Source organism: Euprymna scolopes, chromosome 36 (genome assembly GCF_053919585.1).
Source record: "Euprymna scolopes isolate OS-2025 chromosome 36, ASM5391958v1, whole genome shotgun sequence".
Classification (NCBI taxonomy): domain Eukaryota; kingdom Metazoa; phylum Mollusca; class Cephalopoda; order Sepiida; family Sepiolidae; genus Euprymna; species Euprymna scolopes.
Window position 1 is genome coordinate 67,009,496 of NC_136517.1, and position 12,274 is coordinate 67,021,769.

Genomic DNA, 12,274 nt, shown 5'->3' on the forward strand with positions numbered 1-12,274 from the left:
AACACAACAAAAAATGTATATTTGTGAATTTTTGTGCATATGTTTATATGTATTTGAAAAGTATTTCTATTTGTATGTTTATATATATTTGAAGTGTTTAATTACGGTGGTTAATTAATAGAAGTTCAAAGTCTTTACTAGTAAATTCAGTCTCATTGTCTGAGCAAATACATTTTACTGAACCGTACGGGGTAACATCAGCTAAATGTATATGTATCCCCCTCAAAAAAATGACTTCTTTTTGCACACATTATACCAATATATTAATAATTCTTTTTGACAGATGAGAATAAAGACAAATTCCCATAAAACCAAAAGAAAAAAAAAAAACAATTTTATTAGTTCTTTCTTTGTTCATTTATTTTTATTTATTTATTTTTCTTTCCTTTTCTCAAATGAAACCAAAATTGAATCCGAAAGGATTTTTCCATTATATCAAAAAAGGGGGTGTGTAAAGACTTTTTGACTTGTAATGCGGGTATGAGACAAATGGATTCGCCAATCATTTTTATAACCAACGGCTGTGCTAAACAACCAATGAAAACGTTGCAAAATTATTATAAAAATTGTCGAATTTTGGATTCAATCAGTTTGCCGTTTGCTATGTCGCCATCTACGCCACCATCTTGGTTACTGATCTGAACTACGCCGCCATCTTTGTTCAACATATCTCAGAACTTAAGAGGTTAACTACGCCACGGACCGCATTTGATTCTTGGTCGCCATCTTGGTTACTGATCTGAACTACGCTGCCATCTTTGTTCAACACAATGTCTCAAAACTTAACATGTAGTCTTCTGATTCTGTATTGGTGGTATCATGCTTATTTCAGCTCCAGTATCTATTAAAAAATTATATCCATGAATTTGGTTGTGGATATAAAATAGACGACTTTTTGTTGAAAATCCAACAACAGTCATCATCTCTACTGGCTGAAATTTCCGTTTCCCTATTTTGGATTAAAAGAACACAGGTGTATACAGTGTCTCGCCTCCATACCAAACTTTCTGTGATAATAACAATAATTATTTGTTTTATCACGGTTGTCACTTCAGCCTCTGCTCAAACTTCATTTTCTGTAAGCTGGTCGGTTATTGTGGGAGTAGTGACGGCCTGCATGTAGTAAGTCTTGCAGTTGTTTTGACGGTTTTCTGCAGTAGACTTAAGTTCGTATAGTTCCTTGTCTCCTTTTTGGGATTCCATTTTCTTTTCTGCTTGTTTTTTTTTATTTTATTAATAGTTATTAGAGGCAGGTTACAAATTTGTTGGCAAACGTCGGGGTTTACAATTTGTTAGGGACTTGCATAAATCCCCTGAAATAAATAAGAAATACGCAACCAAATAATGTAAAATAAACTTTTGTTTATTTTCGTGAAAAGAAATTACTTTTTTAATGTGTGCCAAGGAAAGAATGATGTATGAAAGAGGGAGGAAGAAGGTGAAGACTTGAGAGTGTGAGAAAAAGTTTGACTACGTGTTGTGAGAGAAGGAGAGAGTCAAGCAATGTTCTTTGACGTGTGAGAAAAGCTGTCATTTTAGCTAGCGTTTCTGATGGTGTCGGTTATCCCTTTCTCTGGCGAGAGAAGTTCTGTGACTTTTATGCTTCTTTAGCCATTCCCAGAGCCTTGCAAAAATAAGTTTGTTTGTTTTTAAATCGATCTCTGACTGGCCAAAAATTCATATTTTCGACAAAAAAAAAAAAAAGACAGAAAAAAAAACATACTTTCAGCTACGTTGGCCATTTTTCAAGTGTCCTGCTTTTTGGCTCAATAGGTGTGTGTGAGTGAATGTTGTAATTCCCGCGGAAATGAATTTATTAATTTTAATGTGCGTATGTGTCTTAGAAAAGTAAAATAAGAAACAGCACAGAACTAAAATCCAAATGACTAGAACCAAAACCTTAAATATTAGAATCAAATATATCAGAAACAGAATCTTAATTATTAGAACCGAAAGCGTAAATATTACAATCAGCATTACAATTATAAGAACCAAATTCAAACTTGAAAATATTAGAACCACAATTTCTTCCCTGCCATACGATTCTTAGAAACGATTATATATATGGTGAAGAAAAAATTGTGGTCCAATATTTAGAATCCCAATTTTTTTCCTCTACCACATATTTCTTAGAACTACCATCAAAATTTTAAGATTACAATCTTATTAATTAGCACCACAATCTCACTTATGAGAACAAATATAAAAAATATTGAGACTGAAATCATAATTATTAAAAAAAAAAATCTTAATTATCAGAAAACATAATAACTAGAACTGACATAACACTTTATAACCTCATTTTTATTAGTATCAATATAATATTAAAACTGCCATCATACAATTTGAAATGAGAACCCAAATCAAAATTAAGCAAGATCAGAATGTTTAGAAACAAAATCTAAATTACTAGAACCTAATTAACACTTATTAGAAACAAGAATGTTAGTTGACTAGCAGGGGTACCCGGCGTTGCCTGGGTGTTTGGAGGTGTCGTCTACACTCCTATACACTCTATAGCTAGGATAGAACTCGTCTGCCTTTGCCCGGTAGTTAATCCCAAGTGGGAATTGTAGATATCAGTGTAGGCAGAGAGAGAGAGTGTGAGGAAACAGGTCCACTCTCTTTGACATCTCGCTGGAAAAAAGGGTAGAGTTTTTCTCGTCTGGGACGGAAGCAGTTATAGTTCCTTAAGGGGGTAAGGAAGATCCCTGCGCTATGCCTCTGATTGGTCAGTATATGCCATATCGCAAAGTCAGGGGAGGCACTGATGCACAAGAAACGAGTTCTATTTGTTTCTGCTACATAACCCCCTGCTTAGGCTGAAAGCCGACAGAGAAAAAGGTAGCAGAACGAATAACAAAAAAAAAAAAATTAAAAATGTCAATTTATTCACGTTATTTTTTGTTTTTACGAAGAAGAAAAAAATGTTCTTAGTTTTCTGTAAAAAGTTGGGGAATATTTTTTTTTTTTTTTTTTTTTTTATAAAACGTTCTTTTTTGTAAAAAGGAGAGAAAGAAAATTTTCTTTTTTAACAGAAATATACAGTTTTACATAGTTTCTTTGGCCAATGTACCCGTCAGCCACTATGTGTAGTGGTCACATAACTGTTCTCACGTGGAACATTTACCTCGGGTGTATGGTGATGCTGTGTGTATGTTGGAGGAATGTGTGGCTCATGTATTAATGTGTCCAGGAAGGCTCTTTTTACCCTATCTATGGAAACTGTCTCTTTTTTACCACTAATGTCGAGGATAAAAGTTTTATCAGTGCCTGAAAGCACGCGATAAGGGCCAGTGTAGGGTGGAGTTAGGGGAGCTTTTACTGCATCCTTTCTAAGGAACACATGGGTCCATGTTGATATGTCCTTCGGGACCAAAGATTTTATGGTTTGTTCCCTAGGGTGCATCGGTGGTAGCTTACTGAGATAGGCTCGTAGTCTGTTGACATACAGAGCCGAGTCAGTTGTTGTATCCTCTATCGGGGTCAGTATCTGACCTGGCAAGAATAGAGGTGCTTGATAGACTAGTTCAGCTGCAGAATATGCCAAGTCCTCTTTGATTGAGGCACGACAGCCAAGAAGGACGACCGGTAAGTACTCGCTCCATCGCTGTTGGTCAGAGTAAGCGCATAATGCTACTTTCAATTGGCGATGGAAGTGTTCTATCATCCCGTTAGAAGCTGGGTGATAGCTCGTTGTCCGAATGCGTGTGATCCCTAGGATCCTGGACAGTTCTTGAAATAGGTGGGATTCGAATTGTGCGCCACGATCAGTGGTGATGGTGGTGGGAACTCCGTGACGTGATATCCAGCCCGATATAAGGGCTCGCGCTACAGACTCAGCCAAAATGTCTGTGAGAGGAATGGCTTCAGGCCACCATGTGAAACGGTCTATACAGGTCAGGAGATACGTAAATCCCTGACTGACCAGCCATGGTCCAACCAAATATATGTGAACGTGGCTAAACCGAGCGTCTGGGGTGCTGAATGTTCCAAAGGGTGCACGGATATGCTCGTGTACCTTTGACTTTTGGCAGGATACACAGGAACGTGTCCAGGCAGTTATATCGCGCCTCATATTTGGCCAGAAAAATCTAGCTGTAATCAGGTTCACTGTGGCTTTGCATCCGGGGTGTGCCAGGTTGTGTAAAGTGTCAAAAACAACTCTACGATGAGTCTTTGGAATTTGCAACAAATGGTCGAGGTGAATCCGTTGAGGTGTCACAGATGATCTGCGTGTCCGAGGTAGGTACGGGCAGGTATGCAAATTTGCAAATCGCAAATTCAAGTGACGATGGATCCAACATGTCCAGACTAGGCTGGTCTAAGGCCATCTGCTGTAAATCGATATCCGATGGTGAGGACAGAATTAATGGGAAGGCGAGACAAGGCGTCTGCCGCTGCATTCTGCTCGCCCGAGATATGTCGGATATCACTGGTAAATTGCGAAACAAAATCCAAGTGGCGTGTTTCGCAGGGAGAATATTTGTCTGGCTTAGAACGAAGTGCGTATGTAAGCAGACGGTGATCAGTGTAGATCACAAATTGACGACCCTCGAGTGAATGTTGGAAGTGTTTCACTGCAAGGTACATTGCCAGCAGTTCACTGACAAACGTGCTGTAACGTTGTTCTGCCGGTTTCAGTTGTCACGAAAAGTATGTGAGAGGTTGTAATTGTTGTTGGTACTGCTGTTGCAACACTGCATCTGCAGCTGTGCCTGATGTGTCAACGACCAGTGAAAACTAGGCATCGGGTACAGGATGTGCAAGTAAAGATGTTGTCGCTAGTTTTGTTTTCACTTCATTGAAAGCTGGACCTCATTAGGTGAGATTTGCTCATTTTTCTTCCTGTTACATAACAGGTTGGAAAGAGGAGCTAGAAGATCCGCACAGTGTGGGATATAGCGTCTGTAGTAGTTGGCGAAATGAAGAGCCTTCACCTTTTCCGGTAATGAAGATATACCGTCTGGGCTGAGAATGTGGCCCAGGAAAACTAGTGACGAAGCACCAAAAACGCATTTACCAGGGTTAATCCTCACCTGGTATTGCTGAAACCGTTCGAACAGTAGGCGGAGATGAGTGACGTGTTCCTTAGGTGACGCACTTGCCACAAGAATGTCGTCTATATAGTTATAGACGAAGTCCAAATCATGCACTACTTCGTCCATGAAGCGCTGAAAAGTACTAGTGGCATTACATTAAACCGAAAGGCTTAGTTAAATATTCAAACACACCGAATGGAGTTGTTACTGCCGTCTTTGGTATGTCGGCCGGATTTACTGGGATTTGATGGTAAGCCTTGACCAAATCTAGTTTGGAAAAGGTCTTACAACCATGCAACGAGGAAGCAAAATCCTGTATATGTGGGATTGGATAACGATCAGGTACCATCATGGCATTGAGTCGTCGGTAGTCCCCAGTTGGACGCCAATCTCCGTCACGTTTTGGGGCCATATGCAAAGGGGAAGCCCATGGACTGGACGAGGGGTGTATTATTCCCAACTGTAAATGATTGAATTCAGCCTTCACTGCTTTAAGTTTATCAGCAGGGAGGCAAGGGCGTGAGAACCCAGGAGTACCTGTGGTCTCGATGTGGTGTTTTGTGGTGTACGTGGGTTTGCTCACCACGAAATTTAAGTTTATTAACTTCGGGTAGGAGTGTAGCAACTCATGGTAAGGATCATTATGCCAGGGACGGAAAGTTCCGTACTAGCGTCTATCAGCTGGCATCTGCGAATGTCTACCATTAAATTAAAATGATGCAGGAAGTCCACACCTAGGATGGAGTAAGGTAAATCCGCTACGGTAAAAAACCCATGTGAAGTCTCTCCGTAATTCCAAGTCCAGAGAACGTGAAATTTGACCATACGTGGGGATAGTGGAGTGATTTATCACTTGCAGTGTTATGGGTGAAACTGGCGGCTTCTCTGTGAGGAGTTTCAGGGGCCAAATGCTGCAAGCTGTTCCTGTATCAACCAAGCAACACTTGGGATAAGGAGTCAATGATAAAATAGACACGGTTGTGGGTGGTCTGTGGAGAATGTGCCGTGCTCAGTTCTCCAGACAATCGTTTCCCTGGTTCAAATACAAACGGCATTTTACAGCGCCATGCGTCCTTGCCAAAACGACTATGATAAAAACATAGTCCTGGCTTGCTAGAGTGACGGCGGTGATGTGGGGATGGCGAATGGCTCTTGTAGTGACGTCGGGGTGAGGCGTTCGATGGCTGTAAGTATAGCCACCGATGTTGCTTCTTGCATTACCTTTCTATCCGTCGCAGGACCCATGAGTACTTCAGCTTGTTGCTGAGGGATCGCTGCGGTCGTAGGCCCTCTCACAAAATCTATTACTTTATCCGCCGAGAACCTCCCGCTTTATGCTGTCATATGTAGCGTTAAGAGGGGTGTCAGTTATTAAGTCCTTGACAACAGGAAGCAAAGACGCGAGGAAAGCACTAAATAAAATATGTAATTGTCTTTGCTCCAAAACGTTGTTCACAGCAAAATATGATTAGAGTTGGGCAAACCAAACTTGAACGTCACCGGCAAAGGCAGGCAATATTATCATTTTAAGAGGAAAATATACCAAAAAATTAAATAAATAAATAAACTATCCGGATACTAGAAGGACATTATTGGAGGACCACATGAGAAAAAGGGAAAATATTTAGACAGAGGCAAAAATAAAAAAATATTTAAAAGGCTAAGAAGAAAAAATATTTTTACCAGAAAATAAACTAGAAAAATAGTTCAAAAGAGCAGTGGTAAAAAAAAAAAAAAATGGACAATATGTGTGTGTGTGTGTGTGTGTGTGTGTGTGTGTGTGTGTGTGTGTGTGCCTGTCTGTGTAACCTATAACCTGGAGGTAAATGAATTCTTTAAATGGGTACTTACGTTTTGGCCGATACGTGAAAGCAAGTTTTTTTTTTTTTTTTTTTTTTTTTTTTAGTAAAAGTTCTTTCTTTTGTTTTGCGGAATTAAATGTCCCTCGAATTACTTGTCTCCTGTTTGCATGTGTGTGCCTTCTGGCGTCGTTTTTCCCAGGAGGAGGGTGAAAAAAACTTTTAGTCACTTTGGTTTTCAAGTCATTTATGACAAACTGCTATCTGTGAGTCTCGCATTCTTTTCCCTAGGATATCCACCACGCGGGTCAAGAGTCTGGTGCAGGAAATAATGTCTTTTTTTGTTTTTTTTTTATACGGTGATGAAGAAAAAAAAAATGTTTCCGCGACAAATTTTTATATATATATATATATATATATATATATATAATATGCATATATCCTTCTCAGAGGTGTGAAGTTTGTCTGTAGTATTACTTTTCTTGAGGAAAGTATTTCAGGAATTTCTGCTCGCTGCCCCTTTCCTTGCTTAGACGGGGTAGAAGTCCGGCTCGTCATTCAGTAAACTTGTGTACACATTGGGTCACCATTTTAGTGAGTTGAGTTAATGCTTTTCGGGCACTCCCTAATAAAATAAATATTTCAACACAAGCTACTGAATAAACGAACAAACGATTTTGTAAAAATTGCAAGGAAAAGGTTTATTGAAGCAAGGGCATGATGCCATTTAGATATAGCTAGGATAGAACTCGTCTGCCTTTGCCCGGTAGTTAATCCCAAGTGGTAATTGTAGATACTGGTGTAGGCAGAGAGTGTGAGGAAACAGGTCCGCTCTCTTTGATGTCTCACTGGAAAAAAGGGTAGAGTATTTCTAGTCCAGGACGGAAGCAGTTATAGTTCCTTAAGGGGGTAAGGAAGATCCCTGCGCTATGCCTCTGATTGGTCAGTATGTGCCAGTCAGGGGAGGCACTGACGCACAAGAAAAGAGTTCTATTTGTTTCTGCTACATATGCATCAGATATACCTGTAGAAGCAGTCATACACCAACTGGTCAACAATGCAATGACTCCTATATAATTTTTTTTTCTGCTAAGTTAAGCAAGACGCAAAAAAAATACAGTAATTTTTCAAGAGAACTACTAACAATTTACCTTGCAATTAAGCATTTTAAACACTTGCTGGAAAGAAGGAATTTTTGCATTTACACCGACGATAAACAATTAACATATGTGTGTATACACATAGATAAATACAGTGCACTTATACTGCAGGCTTCAATAGCAATTTTTGGAGTACCTTCAGTAATTACAGCAGTTCCAATCAACTCTTTTGGATGAATTTAATCAATTGTTAGGAACGAATCACAGTAAGACAACTGCCTATCACACTTGTGCAAATGGGATGGTGGAAAGATTTCACAGACAATTGAAAGCTTTTTTGGCTATGTATTTAAACAATGCAGACAGGACAGACAATTAACCATTACCATTAATTTTCCTAGCGATAAGAAACACGGTGAAAAAAGATTTACAGAGCACACCTGCAGAGGTAGTTTTCAGATCAGCATTGACTCTTCCTGGACAGTATTTCAATCCAAAGACAGGTATTTCATCACCAACATCGTTTGTGACAAAATTGGAACATAAAATGTCTCTTCTCAACTTTATATCCACCAGGAAAGCAAACAAACAAACAAACTAACATCCCAAACGATCTTCACACATGCAAATATATATTTATCAGGAACAATGCAGTTAAAAAGCCACTTTGCCTAAATTATTGAGGACTATACCTAGTTTTGGAAAGCCATGAAAATATTTTACTATCTTGAGGAAAGAAAAGAAAGATAATATCACTACTAATTGCATTAAACCTGCATATATATTTTGGAAAATCCTTGTGCAGTTCCTCCACAAGAACAAATTCATACAGAACATGAAGAAGCTGAAAAAGGAAATACAGACATCACACCTGCTACAAAAACCAACAGAAGAGTCCACTGGCCGAATCATTTTAAAGAATACATCACATATATATATATATATATATATATATATATATATATATATATATACATCTTCCATATTTTTTCCAATCTGGGGGAGTATTTGTGCTGTTTCTTATTTTACTTTTCTAAGACACACACACACACACACACACACATTAAAATTTATTAATTAATTTGTGCAGGAATTACAGCATTCACCTACACCAAACCTCTTGGGTCAAAAAGCAGGATGCTTGAGAAATGGGCGACATAGCTGAAAGCGTGTTTGTTTTTTGTTTTGTTTTTTTCTGCCAAAAATATGAATTTTTGACCAATCAGGGCTCGATTTTAAAAACTTGTTTTTGCAATCCTCTGAGAGCCACTAAAGAAATATAAAGGGATAATCGACACCAATAGCAATGCTCGCTGAGTGAAATTTATTAGCTGAAATGACAGCTTTTCTCACATGTCAAAGAACATTGCTTGACACTCTCTTTCTCTCACTTCACCAGAACATATAGTAGGATTTTTTTTCACACTCTAAAGTCTTCACTTTCTTCCTCCCTTCCTTCTTTCATACAAACTGCCACCTTGGTGCACGCTAAAAAGTAATTTCTTTTCTTTTAGCAAAAATAAACAAAAGTTTATTTTACATTATTTGGTAGTGTATTTTTATTTATTTATTTCAGAGGATTTATGCAAGTCCCTAACACTTCTAACAAGTTTGATTTGGGTTCAAATGATTTTGATTTTTGTTCTAAATTTTTTTAGTGTGTTCTAATAATTGTAACCAGTTTTGATAATTTTAATATTTCCCTTTTTGTTTATAAGAATTGTGATTTTGGTTCTAAAATTTCATATTTATCCTCTAATAATTGTGGTTCAAATAGTTGTGATCAGATATGTGATTTTTGTTCTAATAATTTTTTATTGTTCTTCTAATAATTTTGATTTTTAGATTACGGGTATAATAATTGTGAAAATGTGCAAACAATTTTGATGTTGGTTCTAATAATCAGACTGTAGGGGACTAAAAATTAGAGGACACTAAGGCTGGTTGGTTTTTCCCTTTGGTCACAGGCAGACGTGTTGCCTTTTCCCTCTCAAGAAGAGGAGAACCTTCGTTCTACCACGAGGTGAGCTCTGAGAACTTTTTCCACCACGGTGAGTCTTATCGAACTGTCGCTATTGTATTGTGTTTTAGTGTTGTTTAAATGTTTGTCAGTGTATAATAAATGTGTAAACGTAATTGGGCAATTGTGTTTATTCATATATTTTTTGTTTAGTTAAAACTAACACACGTACATATATTCACGTCCACGTATATACACTCACATTCACGTGCTAACGTACACACATGTGCACACGCTAACGTACACACATGTACGCACACATGCACACACATGGGAAACGTCACTTCCCCTTTCAAACAAATCCACACATGCGCAAAAGTCCACCGGAAACAACTATAAGAGCAATAAGCAGCTTCCTTCCTTTCCAACTCGCCTTGTGAGGTGAGTGATCTACAGACCAGCCGCTGCCGTTTCGGCACGCGTGCGCCTCACGCCACTTGTAGGGCAAAAAGCTAACAAACAGTATGTACACCTTCTATCTCCATAACCTGGATTGACTTTCTCTCTCTTTCTTGTGCCGGAAAACAACTCCACGTAGCTGATTGCTAACATGACGCACAGCTTTACTGAAGTCAACCCTCTATCTTTGTCTTTGTCTACACACTGGACTATCATTCCCACTTTTTTTTTTTTTTTTTTTTACATAGGCGTCACCACTTATCAAGGCCGATAGGCCACTCAAGGATAAGGGTTAAAGAGTGTAGAGTAGTCAAAAGGACAATATAGTAATCGATAGTAATGGAAGTTCGGTAAATTTTTTAACTTAAGTGGAACAGCTCATCAGAAACTTGTTCACATTGTACTTGAAGACAACCATATTATAGACAGCTGGAAAGCAGGAAAACGGAAGACAATTCCACAGGCGTGCAGTTCTAAGAAAGAAGCTTTGATCATGGAATCTATGTTTAGGTTTAGGTACAGATAAAGAGTGGGGAAAATTATTGATGTTTTCAGCTAGTCGAGTGTTTCTTGTGAAAGTTTGGCGAGGGGGGACTATAGATTGAAGCTCAGTTGAACACTTTCCATTAAAATAACGATAAAGCAGAGACAAACTCGCAACATCTCTTCTGTGAGATAGAGGTTGCAGCGAAGAGAAAAGGACATCTCCCACCAGGCCACGAAGTCTATTTTGAACCCTATCAAGGCAGGACAAGTCTTTTCTAACAGCTCCTGCCCATATGTGGCAACAGTATTCCATCCTTGGACGTATCTGGCTCTTATATAGATAGAGAATTGCATCAGCAGTGAGATATCTACTGGATCGATAGAAGGATCCGACCATTTTTCCAGCAGCCTTGGCAACAGATTTGATGTACGTATTCCATTTAAGATCAGGAGTAAAGGTCAAGCCCAGAAGGCTGTCAAAACTTGAGGCCTCTCCAAGATGAGAGCCATTCATTTTAATTGATGCCAGATGGGGATCAGAATGTTGATGATGTAAAGATAGAAGCTTGGTTTTATATGCATTAAAAGTAACCAGCCACTCCTTTCCCCATTGTACAACGTGATCAAGATCAGAGGAGAGAGAATCGGAGAGAACTTGGTCGTTTACTGTTTTAGATGTGCTACCATAGATGGTAGTGTTGTCAGCAAAAATGTCTACGAATGATGTAAGAATGTGATTTGGAAGATCATTAATGCAGATCAGGAAAAGAGTTGGGCCCAGGATGGACCCCTGAGGGTCTCCAGCACTTATACTGTGAGCTTCTGAATTTTGCCCATCAACTGCTACTCTTATGAACCTATCAGAGAGAAATGATTTAATAATTGAGAGACATTTCCAGCTACCCATAGCTGGAGATCTTGTGAAGGAAATCTTTATGCCATACCCTATCAAAGGCCTTAGATATGTCAAGAGAAATTGCCCTAGAAAGGTTGCCTCTGTCGAGAGATTCGCTAATCCTATGAGATATAACTGTAAGCACATCTGCTGTAGATCTAGCAGAACGGAAACCATATTGTGTGTCACTAAGAAGGTTATTTTTGCTGAGATGGTTGATTACTTCTCTATTTAACACAGATCCAGCAACTTACTCATGACGCACAGGAGACTTATTGGCCTGTACTGAGAGGGGGATGAACGATCACCTGAATTCTTAAATACAGGGCATACTGATGAGATTTTCCAAGGTGATGGGAAGCAATTCTCCTTAAGACAACGTTTAAACAGTTTTGTAAGTATGGGTGCTAGTTCTGGTTGAAGTTTTTTGAGTACTATAATTGGAATACGGGCCGGTTGCTTTACTGGAATCAAGGTTTTTGATTAGCTTGGCAACATCATGTACAGATATTTGTATATCACATAATGTTTTC